Raw genomic sequence first — 13,935 nt, 5'->3', positions numbered from 1 at the left:
GTCAATATGGACACCTGCACAGCAAAAAAGCAAGTTTTCCACCCCCTACACACCCAAAATATATTAATAAGGCAGGATAACCACAGTAGATACTCCCATTCAAGAGGGAACGTTGGGAGGTACGTAGTAGTCACTATTCCGCGGAAATTCTGGAATACAGCTGGGCACACGTTACCAGGTCCCCCTAAACCAGAACTAGGGAAGGTTGGTCCATCTCTGCTCCCTGGGTATCAAACTATCCAATCCATTTTTCTGGAAGACTCTTGGCTCAGCCCATTTCCATCAGAAATGGCCCATTTTGCAGCCAAATAGCTTCTCAGTCTGCCTCCTACCTATAGAGAGATGGGAGCCCAGAGGTTGTTGATTCATTTTGAACTGTCTTTGTTCCTTTTAGTCTCAGCTGACAATGCTTTTGCCAGCAACACTCTCTTTAAAATTTGGATTTCCTATGACTCTGACTCTGGTCTACTCAATGGGGCAAAAGTCACATTTACCATTAGTTTTGAGACAGGTCTCTTTCTATTTTGGGTCATAAGTCAGGCAACAGTAGAACAATTCTCTTTTGTCTACTGAGAGAGTCTAGTTGGTACTGCCTCAAATCATTCAACAATCTTAAGTGTGACATTATAGCTGTACACTTAATTTGGACATTGGCCCCTGGCCTCACTTTATTTTGAGAATCTTAATTGCTGTGGACACTGGGCATAATAAACAATTTTATTTTCCATCCCAGCACATCTTGGATATATTATATCTTCTCTCAATTCTGCATGCAAATTAAACAGTTGCATTTTGACCTCATCTGTCTCTTCCTATGTCTTATCATATGCATTTGGGACCAACAAACTGACACAATATTCTGCCTGGGGATTTCTTTAGCCAAATCCAAAAGTTTATTAGTAGCATTTCCTATCTTTCCTAAGTTATTACAGAACAATTTTGCAAGTTGTTATGGCACTACATCAGGCTACATGCCATTTACCCACATGGCTGGTGAAATTTCCTCACTGCTTTTCCTAATCCCCACTAACGGCTGGTTTGCCACTAATCCAGCCTCTACTAAAAGTTTTCTCATCACTGTCTGCTCTTTGTCCATGGCAGGGTTTTTCATTCAGCTGGTAATCTTGAATGATGGGGTAATATCTCCCCAGGGACAAGGAGCAGTCTTGCTTACTGCTTGCTCTAAAAGCGGTGGATTCCCCAAACTCAGAGTTTCTCAGCTGCATCTCAACCCCACTGCGGAGAGAGCATTCATCTGGGCTGTATCACATCACCCCCATAGGACCTAAGGGCAAAGAGAATTGAAGCAGATATGCTGATGTGCATGCTGCTTGTTCTGCCATGAATAATAAGTACCATATCTCAGCCCCAAGAATCTTTGTCTATTGCCAGCACTCATGAAACAGTAACGGGCTCACTTACTAGCTTGTAAATAGGAAAAATCAAATCCCAGATCTAACAGTCTCCATCACCAGGAGGCATTCTCAGTTTAATTTTTAGTAAAACTTGAGTTAACATTACCAAAATCTGGCCATGACCTGGGAAAAGTCTCATTTTCCAAAGATAAAATTGGAGGCAAAAAAAATATTTTTTTCAAAGTTCAGAATTATATCAGAACTCAGAACTTGAAGCAAATCCTATTGACATGTCTCTGCCCATGTTATTTCATGTCTCCAGCACTGTCCTAGCCTCAGATCAAATGAGATGTTGCAGTATTATCGAAAAATGTGTACTCTCTTCAAGAGAATTTTTATCTTTTAGGCCATTTATCAATCCAGCAACAGAAAAATTCCAACAACTGGCCAACATCAATGGTTTCCGTAATTTCTAAACAAACATAGTCATCTTTAACTCTGTGATTCCCAAATATGTCTGCCTTGTAAAATAATAAGTCAAAGGAAGATCAGGGATATTAGAAGGGAAAAAAGGATGAATAACATTCATACAAGAAAGACAAATACTATATGGGATCACTTAGATGTGGAATCTAAAAAAGTCAAATGCATAGAAACAGAGTAGATTGGTAGTGCCAGGGGTTGGGGGGCTGGGAGAAATGGGGAGGTGTTGGTCAAAGGGTACAAACTTCCCATTATAAGATGAACAGATCTTAAGAATTAGATCTGAGGATCTAATGTGCAACTTGGTGACTGTAGTTAACAAAATTGTATTGTATACTTGAAAGTTGCTAAGAGAGCAGATTTTAAGTGTTCTCACCACAAGGAAAAAAATAACTACGTGAGGTGATGGACGTAACTAACATTATTGTGGGAATCATTTCACTATGTACATGTGTATCAAGTCATCACATTGCACATCTTAAAATTACACAATGTTATATGTCAATTATATCTCAATAAAGCTGGAGGGAAAATTCAGCACCTACCATATGCCAAGGTACTGTAAAAAGTTATTTTGCTGACATTGATGTGAAACTTTATTATACCTGTTGTTGTTGTTTTAATTTCTAAGAAATACTGTAGTGCAGCTTAGTGCCTAAGACAACAGACTCTGGAACCAGACCACCCGTGTTCACAGCTTAGTTTGCTGGTAATTCGCTTTGAAACGAGGGGTAAGTTACTTAGCTTCTCTATGCCTTTGTTGCCTCATCTGTCAAATGAGAATAATATTGGCTCTGAATCCATTGGGTTGTTGTGTTGAGTTAAAAGTTACACATGTAAAGTGCTTTTCTCAGCGCTGTTTAATTTCAGTGAGTCAAAGACAGCAGGTGAGTGAAGATGATGAGAGAGAAAATTCCTCCAACGTGCAAGAGCAAGAATGACCATTTGCAGGACACCTTTAAAATTCCAGGAGACTGGAATTTTAAATTGTGCCTTGAGGAACTTCCCTGGTGGCTCAGTGGTTAAGAATCCACCTGCCAACGCAGGGGACACAGGCTCAAGCCCTGGTCCGGGAAGATCCTACATGCCACAGAGCAACTAAGCCCGTGCGCCGCAACTACGGAGCCTGCGCTCTAGAGCCTGCGAGCCACAACTACTGAAACCTGCGTACCTAGAGCCCGTGTTCCGCAACAAGAGAAAACACCGCAATGAGAAACCCATGCACCGCAACAAAGAGCAGCCCCCACTCGCCGCAACTAGAGAAAGCCCACAGGCAGCAAAAAGACCCAACGCAGCCAAAAATAAATAAATAAATTTATATTGTAAAAAAATAAAATAAAGTAAATTGTGCCTTGAATGCCTAAGTTTCTGGATAACGTTAAATTGACTCCAGAAACTTTTTTTTTTTTTTTTTTGCTTCAGCATCTTTCTAAAATCTAAGAATCTAATTTCTTTGATCTTGAACTTCTAGGCTCCAGAACTGTGGGACATTTACATTTCTGTTGTTTAAGCCCCTCAGTTTTTGGTACTTTGTTATGGCAGCTCTAGAAAACGAATATAAGATACTAAGCCAAATCTGTTGTTTTCTTTTTTTTTTTTTATTGAGGTATAGTTAATTTACAGCGTTGTGTTAGTTTCAAGTGTACAGCAAAGTAATTCAATCATATATATATACATATATATATTCTTTTTCAGATTCTTTTCCATTATAGGTTATTACAAGATACTGAGTATAGTTCCCTGCACGTTTTCTTTTCTTTTTTTTTAAATAATGATTTATTGATTGATTTTTAGCTGCGTTTGATCTTCGTGTTTGAACTACTCCATGTCAGTCTGCTTTGGAAGGAGGTTTGGTTTTCAGAAGCCTGTTTTACATGGAGGTGCTGTGCTCAGGTGAAAATAGCAGTCTTCACTCCAGGCACACCTGATTCCCTCTGCTACCTGCCACTAGCCAGGTGACTCCACTGCCTTACTCGTGGTTGCCATATTTTTAAAAATGGATGTAGGGGAATAATAACTCAAAATATTAAACTCAGTGCTCTTCCTTCCTTCTTTTTTTCTTAATTATTGTATTGTGAAATATGAAACAACCACAGAGCTGTGCATGGAAGCTACAGGCAATTCTAAAGTAACTACTACCTAAGTTGGAAGAAAAAACATCACCCTGCTCTGGAGATGTTCAACATCACACTAGCCACTAATGAAATGCGAACTAGGACCATGATGATCTATCACTACACACCTGTCAAAATAGCTCCAGTTAAAAATAACGGCAATATCAAATGCTGGCAAGGATGCAGAGAAACTGGATTCTCACACATTCCTAGTGGAAATGGAAAATGGAAAAGCCACTCTGGAAAACACTTTGGTAGCTTCTTGTAAAATAAAATACAAGCCAGCAATTGCACTCCTGGGCTTTATCCCAGAGAAGTGAAAACTTATGTCCACATAAAAACCTATACACTGGGTTTCACAACAACTTTCTCTGTAATAGCAAAACATTGAAAACAAAATATCCTTCAACAGGTGAATGGCTGACAAAACTGTGGTACATGCATAAGGTAAGAAACCACTAAGCAATAAAAAGGAACAAACTATTGACACGTTCAGCAATGTGGGTAGATCTCAAAGGCACTATGCTGACTGGGAAAAGTCAATCTCAAAAAGTCACATGTTCAATTCCATTGATAAAACATTCTCAAAATGATGAAATTATAGAGATGGAAAATAGATTTGTGGTTTCCAGGGGCCATGGATAGAGGGGAGAGGATGTGGATGGTGACTATAAAGCAAATGCACAGGGAGATCTTTGTAGTGATGATTAGTTCTATATGGTGGTATTGGTGGTGGATTATTGAAACTATACATATGATAAAATGACATAGAACTATATATGTACATTGTACCAATGCCAATTTGTACTATAATCATTTAAGATATAACTATTAGGTGAAACTTGGTGAAGCATATTCAGGACCTTCTGTACTATCTTTGTATCTTTGCATCTTCCTGCGAATCTATAATACTTTTTAAAAATTCTAAAGTAGCCGCCACCTAAGTCAGAAAAGAGGACAATGCCCCCTGCAGAATTCCCCTCCCCCATAAGCTCCTTTCCACTCATAACACCTTTGTATTGACCCTGTGATAGTCACTCCTTGCTTTTTGTTATATATTTGCCATCTACACATGCTTCCCTAAAGATACACTCTATTTTTTGCCTAACAAATACAAATGGAAGCAACCTTATGGAATCTTTTGAATCTGGCTTTTTTCACTAAACATCATGCTCGTGAGTTTCATCCATGATGTGTATGGCTGTAGCCCTGTATTGCATCAAATGAATACGTCACAATTTATTTGTCCAGTTGACTTTTTTTTAATACATAGATTTTTTTTTATTTCTTTATTTTATTATTTATTTTATTTTGGCTGCATTGGGTCTTCATTGCTGCACACAGGCTTTTCTCTAGTTGGGGAGAGGAGGCTACTCTTCGTTGCAGTGCGCGGGCTTCTCATTGCGGTGGCTTCTGTTTTTGTGGAGCACGGGCTGTAGGTGCGTGGACTTCAGTAGTTGTGGCACATGGGTTCAGTAGCTGTGGCTCGCGGGCTCTAGAGGGCAGGCTCAGTAGTTGTGGCGCACGGGCTTAGTTGCTCTGCAACATGTAGGATCTTCCCGGACCAGGGCTCCAACCTGTGTCCCCTGCATTGGCAGGCTGATTCTTAACCACTGCACCACCAGGGAAGCCCTATTTCAGTTGACTTTTTGGGTTGTTTCTAGTTCAGGGCTATTATGAGCAATGCTGTCATGAACATTACTGTCCCCTGGTGCACAAGTGCATGCATCTTTCTAGAAAATATATCCAACAAAGAAACTACTGGGCCATGGGTATGTTTATTTTCAACTTTATAAGAGAATGGCAAACTATTTTCCAAAGGGTTGTACCACTTTTCACCTCCAACGGCTGTGTGGGTGAGTTCTTGTTGCTCCTTTTTAGTGCAAAGTGAAATAAGTGAAATAAGCCAGTCACAAAAATGACAAATACCCTTTGATTCCATTTAGATGATGTACCTAGAATAGTCAAAATCAGAGAGACAGAAAGTAGAATGGGGGTTGCCAGGAGCTGAGGAGAGGGGGAAAATGGTGAATTATTGCTTATTGGATACAGAGCTTCAGTGTGGGAAGATGAAAGCAGTTCTACAGATGCACAGTGGTGATGGTTACACAACAGAGTGAACCTACTTAATACCACAGAAATGTACACATAAAATGGTGAAAATAGTAAATTTTATGTTCTGTATATTTTATCACAATTGAAAAAACATATCAGTGCAATCATTTTTTTAAAATTTATATTTATTTTATGTTTGGCTGTGTTGGGTCTTCATTTCTGTGCGAGGGCTTTCTCTAGCTGTGGCAAGCGGGGCATCGCGGTACGCGGGCCTCTCACTATCGCGGCCTCTCTCGTTGCGGAGCACAGGCTCCAGACGCGCAGGCTCAGTAGCCGTGGCTCACGGGCCCAGTTGCTCCGCGGCATGTGGGATCTTCCCGGACCGGGGCACGAACCCGTGTCCCCTGCATCAGCAGGTGGACTCTCAACCACTGCGCCACCAGGGAAGCCCAGTGCAATCATTTTTAAAATACAGTTGACCCTTGAACAACGTGGGGTAAGGGTTGTCGACCCTCCACCCCTTTCCTAGCAGTCAAAAATCTGCATACTGGGCTTCCCTGGTGGCGCAGTGGTTGAGAGTCCGCCTGCCAATGCAGGGGACCAGGGTTCGTGCCCCAGTCCAGGAGGATCCCACATGCCGCGGAGCGGCTGGGCCCGTGAGCCATGGCTGCTGAGCCTGCGCTCCACAACGGGAGAGGCCACAACAGTGAGAAGCCCGCATACCGCAAAAAAACAAAACAAAACAAAAAATCTGCATACTGTAATCTCTGCCTCACGAATAACAAAGGAATTGATAAATGACTCAACCAAGGGCAGGAAGCTAAAACAGTTTGGGTAGAATCAGGACTCCAACCCTAGTTCTTTTGATTCCACATATTGTCGTCCATAACTGAACACACTTTTCCCCACCCTTAGTTAAAGATCTGTAAAGTGGAAAATACAGGTACTATATTTATTGAAAACAATCTGTGTGTAAGTGGACCCATGCAATTCAAACCCCTGTTGTTCAAAGGTCAACTGTAATCTTTTTTTAATATAGAAAGAAGCAAGGGGCTTCCCTGGTGGCGCAGTGGTTGAGAGTCCGCCTGCCGATGCAGGGGACACGGGTTCGTGCCCCTGTCTGGGAGGATCCCACATGCCGCGGAGCGGCTGGGCCCGTGAGCCATGGCCGCTGAGCCTGCGCGTCCGGAGCCTGTGCTCCGCAGCGGGAGAGGCCACAACAGTGAGAGGCCCGCGTACCACAAAAAAAAAAAGAAAGAAAGAAAGAAGCAAGATCTGTGCATTGAAAACTTTAGAAAAAAATAGACATACAAATATAAATAAATAAAATGTTTGCATTTCCACCATCCAGAGACCCTCAGTGTTACATTTAATATAGAGTCTTCTAGATCTGAAAATGACCTTACACTGACTGTACAGTTGTTTTGTAATCTGTTTTCATGAGTACATGATCCTACCTTTCTCCTATCACATTTTTCCAAACTGACCTAAACATGTACCAATTGTTTTAAAAGCCAAAACCTGTTTTCTTTTTCTTTTCCCCCTCCCTTCCTCCCTCCCTCCCTCCTTCCTTTCTTTCTTTCTTTTTCTTTCTTTCTTTTCTTTCCTTCTTTCCTTTGAAAGAGTCAAAAAGCAAAGCTCTGAAGAGGCCACCCATAAAGTTTATCCTTAAACAAGAGCTGGGAGGAAGTTAGACCACGGGGTGAGGGTGAGAAATCTGGGGAAGGTTGAAAAGTGAAAAGAGTGTGTCCCCCACTCCTGGAGGTTCCTCTCTTCAAGAAGCAGAGACTCCTCAGGATGGCCTGGCCCATGTCCAGGTGAGCACCTTTAGTCCCAGCTCCTGCAAGGTGGGCTGGGACCTTGGCCAAAGCTAGCAAACCACCACTGCCATTCGGGACCGCTTCCTGTTGCTGTGCTAAGAAGCTGTAGTGGTTTTGCTGTGTCCCTGGAGGGCCTCCCAGCAACAGCCAGCAATGTGCCAGGTGACCCTCAGCAGGAGGGATACCTGTCAGCAGCTTCAGACTTTGCACAGCCCACCTATAATCACTCAGGGCCCAGGATACTTGTCTATGTCCCAGGATACATGTCTGTGTCCCAGGATACATGTGTATGTCCCTAAATGCACCCCCATTCTTGAGCAAAGCACCACCTATCTCCAAGGGTTGCTTTAAGGATACAATAACCCACATGAAAGCATCCAGAACGATGTCAATCTCAGCTCTATGGAGGTTTGTTTTCTTAGGCAGGCCCATCTCTAACTCCAATTATATGGGAATTGGTAGAGTGCCATTGCCACCTATACAAAGCATCCTATTTGCCGATAACTCAAGTAGCTTTAAAAAGGGAAAAGAAACAATATTCACCTCATTGTGTGACTGAAGTAATGAAGTCCTGAAAGATGGCAATCTGACACTGAACAAAATTCCCCACAGAGGAAGATCCATGCCATTTTGAGTAATGGTGCCATCACTGGAAAAAGCATACAGTCTCCCTACTTTGAAGATCAGCACTTATTTAGGTGGGCAAACTCTAGTGACCTGTTCAGTTTTCTAAGTCTCGTTTTGATGTAACTGACCTCATGAATATTATGAGATATTTGTCATTGCCTAAGATGCTTTAAATGAGCTTTATGGTTCTCAGAAATCATTAGACCCACAAAAAATTCTACTTGGACTGCAAAATATTTTTTTAATTTTATTTATTTTTTATACAGCAGGTTCTTATTAGTCATCAATTTTATACACATCAGTGTATACATGTCAATCCCAATCACCCAATTCATCCCACCACCACCACCCCCACACCACTTTCCCCCTTGGTGTCCATACATTTGTTCTCTACATCTGTGTCTCTATTTCTGCCCTGCAAACCGGTTCATCTGTACCATTTTTCTAGGTTCCACATATATGCGTTAATATACGATATTTGTTTTTCTCTTTCTGGCTTACTTCACTCTGTATGACAGTCTCCAGATCCATCCACATCTCTACAAATGACCTAATTTCATTCCTTTACATGGCTGAGTAATCTTCCATTGTATATATGTACCACATCTTCTTTATCCATTCTTCTGTCGATGGGCATTTAGGTTGCTTCCATGACCTGGCTATTGTAAAGAGTACTGCAATGAACATTGGGGTGCATGTGTCTTTTTTTTTTTTTTTTTTTTTTTTTTTTTTGCGGTATGTGGGCCTCTCACTGTTGTGGCCTCTCCCGTTGCGGAGCACAGGCTCCGGACACACAGGCCCAGCGGCCATGGCTCACGGGCCCAGCCGCTCCGCGGCACGTGGGATCTTCCCAGACCGGGGCACGAACCCATCTCCCCTGCATCGGCAGGCGGACTCTCAACCACTACGCCACCAGGGAAGCCCGCATGTGTCTTTTTGAATTATGGTTTTCTCTGGGTATATGCCCAGTAGTGGGATTGCTGGGTCATATGGTAATTCTATTTTTAGTTTTTTAAGGAACCTCCATACTGTTCTCCACAGTGGCTGTATCAATTGACATTCCCACCAACAGCACAAGAAGGTTCCCTTTTCTCCACACCCTCTCCAGCATTTGTTGTTGGTAGGTTATCTGATGATGCCCATTCTACCTGGTGCAAGGTGATACCTCATTGTAGTTTTGATTTGCATTTCTCTAATAATTAGTGATGTTGAGCAGCTTTTCGTGTGCCTCTTGACCATCTGTATCTCTTCTTTGGAGAGATATCTATTTAGGTCTTCTGCCCATTTTTTCATTAGGTTGTTTGGGGGTTTTTTTTGTGTGTGTGTGGTATGCGGGCCTCTCACTGTTGTGGCCTCTCCTGTTGCGGAGCACAGGCTCCGGACGCACAGGCTCAGAGGCCATGGCTCACGGGCCCAGCGGCTCCGTGGCATGTGGGATCTTCCCAGACTGGGGCACGAACCTGTGTCCCCTGCATCAGCAGGCGGACTCTCAACCACTGTGCCACCAGGGAAGCCCCAGGTTGTTTGTTTTTTTAATATTGAGCTGCATGAGCTGTTTTCATATATTGGAGATTAATCCTTTGTCTGTTGATTCGTTTGCAAATATTTTGTCTCATTCTGGGGGTTGTCTTTTCGTCTTGTTTGTAGTTTCCTTTGCTTTGCAAAAACCTTTAAGTTTCATTAGTTACCATTTGTTTATTTTTGGTTTTATTTCCATTACTCTAAGAGGTGGATCAAAAAAGATCTTGCTGTGATTTATGTCAAAGACTGTTCCTCCTATGTTTTCCTCTAAGAGTTTTATAGTGTCCAGTCTTACGTTTAGGTCTCTAATCCACTTTGAGTTTATTGTTGTGTATGGTGTTAGGGAGTGTTCTAATTTCATTCTTTTCCATGTAGCTGTCCAGTTTTCCCAGCACCACTTATTGAAGAGACTGTCTTTTCTCCATTGTATATCCTTGCCTCCTTTGTCATAGATCAGTTGACCATAGGTGTGTGGGTTTATCTCTGGGCTTTCTATCCTGTTCCATTGATCTATATTTCTGTTTTTGTGCCAGTACCATATTGTCCTGATTACTGTAGCTTTGTATTATAGTCTGAAGTCAGGGAGTCTCATTCCTCCAGCTCCATTTTTTTTCTCACAACTACTTTGGCTACTCAGGGTCTTTTGTGTCTCCATACAAATTTTAAGATTTTTTTGTTCTAGTTCTGTAAAAAATGCCACTGGTAATTTGACTGGGATTGCATTAAATCTGTAGATTGCTTTGGGTAGTATAGTCATCTTCACAATATTGATTCTTCCAGTCCAAGAACATGGTATATCTCTGCATCTGTTTGTGTCATCTTTGATTTCTTTCATCAGTGCTGTAGTTTTCTGAGTACAGGTCTTTTACCTCCTTAGGTAGGTTTATTCCTAGGTATTTTATTCTTTTTGTTGCAATGGTGAATGGGATTGTTTCCTTAATTTCTCTTTCTGATTTTTCATGGTTAGTGTATAGGAATGCAAGAGATTTCTGTGCATTACTTTTGTATCCTGCAACTTTACCAAATTCATTGATTAGCTCTAATAGTTTTCTGGTGGCATCTTTTGGATTCTCTATGCATAGTATCATGTCATCTGCAAACAGTGACAGTTTTACTTCTTCTTTTCCAATTTGTATTCCTTTTATTTCTTTTTCTTCTCTGATTGCCGAGGCTAGGACTTCCAAAACTATGTTGAATAATAGTGGTGGAGTGGACATCCTTGTCTTGTTCCTGATCTTAGAGGAAATGCTCTCTGTTTTTCGCCATTGAGAATGATGTTTGATGTGGGTTTGTCATGTATGGCCTTTATAATGTTGAGGTAGGTTCCCTCTGTGCCCACTTCCTGGAGAGTTTTTGTTTGTTTGTTTGTTTGTTTTTGTGCTACATGGGCCTCTCACTGTTGTGGCCTCTCCCGTTGCAGAGCACAGGCTCCAGACGTGCAGGCTCAGCGGCCATGGCCCACGGGCCCAGCCGCTCCGTGGCATGTGGGATCCTCCCGGACCGGGGCACGAACCCGTGTCTCCTGCACCGGCAGGTGGACTCTCATCCACTGTGCCACCAGGGAAGCCCCCTTCTGGAGAGTTTTTATCATAAATGGGTGCTGAATTTTGTCAAAAGCTTTTTCTTCATCTATTGAGATGATCATATGGTTTTTATTCTTCAATTTGTTAATATGGAGTATCACATTGATTGATTTGTGTATATTGAAGAATCCTTGCATCCTGGGATAAATCCCACTTGATCATGGTGTATGATCCTTTTAATATGTTGTTGGAGTCTGTTTGCTAGTATTTTGTTGAGGATTTTTGCATCTATATTCATCAGTGATATTGGTCTGTAATTCTCTTTTTTTGTAGTATCTTTGTCTGGTTTTGGTATCAGGGTGATGGTGGCCCCGTAGAATGAGTTTGGGAGTGTTCCTTCCTCTGCAATTTCTTGGAAGAGTTTGAATAGGGTGGGTGTTAGTTCTTCTCTAAATGTTTGATAGAATTCACCTGTGAAGCCATCTGGTCCTGGACTTTTCTTTGTTGGAAGATTTTTAATCACAGTTTCAGTTGTATTACTTGTGATTGGTCTGTGCATATTTTCTATTTCTTCCTGGTTCAGTCTTGGAAGGTTCTACCTTTCTAAGAATTTGTCCATTTCTTCCAGGTTGTCCACTTTATTGGCATAGAGTTGCTTGTAGTAGTCTTTTAGGATACTCTGTATTTCTGTGGTGTCCGTTGTAACTTCTCCTTTTTCATTTCTAATTTTATTGATTTGAGTCCTCTCCCTCTTTTTCTTGATGAGTCTGGCTAAAGGTTTATCAATTTTGTTTATATTCTCAAAGAACCAGCTTTTAGCTTTATTGATCTTTGCTATTTTTTCTGTTTCTATTTCATTTATTTCTGCTCTGATCTTTATGATTTCTTTCCTTCTACTAACTTTGGGTTGTGTTTGTTCTTCTTTCTCTAGTTCCTTTAGGTGTAAGGTTAGATTGTTTATTTGAGATTTTTCTTGTTTCTTGAGGTAGGCTTGTATTGCTATAAACTTCTCTCTTAGAACTGCTTTTGCTGCATCCCATAGGTTTTGAATCGTTGTGTTTTCATTGTCATTTGTCTCTAGGTATTTTCTGATTTCCTCTTGGATTTCTTCAGTGGTCTCTTGGTTATTTAGTAACGTATTGTTTAGCCTCCATGTGTTTGTGTTGTTTATCTTTTTTTCCCTGTAATTGATTTCTAATCTCATAGCGTTGTGGTCAGAAAAGATGCTTGATGTGATTTCAGTTTTCTTAAATTTACCAAGGCTTGATTTATGACCCAAGATGTGATGAATCCTGGAGAATGTTCCATGTGCACTTGAGAAGAAAGTGTAATCTGCTGTTTTGGATGGACTGTCCTATAAATATCAATTAAATCTATCTGGTCTGTTGTATCCGTTAAAGCTTGTGTTTCTTTATTAATTTTCTGTCTGTATGATCTGTCGTTTGGTGTAAGTGAGGTGTTAAAGTACCCCACTATTACTGTGTTACTGTCGATTTCCTCTTTTCTAGCTGTTAGCAGTTGCCTTATGTACTGAGGTGCTCCTGTGTTGGGTGCATATATATTTATAATTGTTATATCTTCTTCTTGGATTGATCCCTTGATCATTATGTAGTGCTGGACTGCAAAATTTTTATTGTCAAATTTTCACTTAACAGTTAAACCTCTTCCATTACAAGGCAACAAATAACATCAGTATTTCCTCAGTAAATACCAGGGACCTGCATTGAGATGTTACAAAGGAGAAATTAGACATGGTCCCTTGACTTTTGGTTTCTGAGATCTGACCAAAAAGATAAGACAACTTCACGGTGAAATCAATAGAGAGGTGGGGGGAAGATCAACTAGAAATATGTTTAACAATTTTTATAATTAACATAGACTTTTTACAAGGCCAAATTTGAAAGGAAAATATTTTGTTAATTTTTTTATATTCTTCTTAGCTTTGTTCACATTTATCATAATTTCATTATGCTTTTATTTTCATGCTTGCTTTTTTTTGTTTGTTTGTTTGTTACATTGGGTCTTTGTTGCTGCGCGCGGGCTTTCTCTAGTTGCAGCGAGCGGGGCTACTCTTCATTGTGATACAGGGGCTTCTCATTGCAGTGGCTTCTCCTGTTGCGGAGCATGGACTCATGCATGTGGGCTTCAGTAGTTGTGGCTCACGGGCTCTAGAATGCAGGCTCAGCAGCCGTGGTGCACGGGCTTAGTTGCTCTGAGGCATGTGGGATCTTCCCAGACCAGGGATCGAGCCCATGTTCCCTGCATTAGCAGGCAGATTCCTAACCATTGTGCCACCAGGGAAGTCCCTTGCTTTATTTTTTACTATGCCATATTCATTATGCTTTAAGAGGAGATGATGAGACCAAAGTAAAATGAGGCCCCCCAAAAATTAGGTGACATAAATTTTCTCCAAGGAAAGAAGTCTTTCAATGACAGC

The sequence above is a fragment of the Hyperoodon ampullatus genome (genome assembly GCF_949752795.1).
Source record: "Hyperoodon ampullatus genome assembly, chromosome: 16".
NCBI lineage: Eukaryota > Metazoa > Chordata > Mammalia > Artiodactyla > Ziphiidae > Hyperoodon > Hyperoodon ampullatus.
This window is presented reverse-complemented; position numbering follows the sequence as displayed.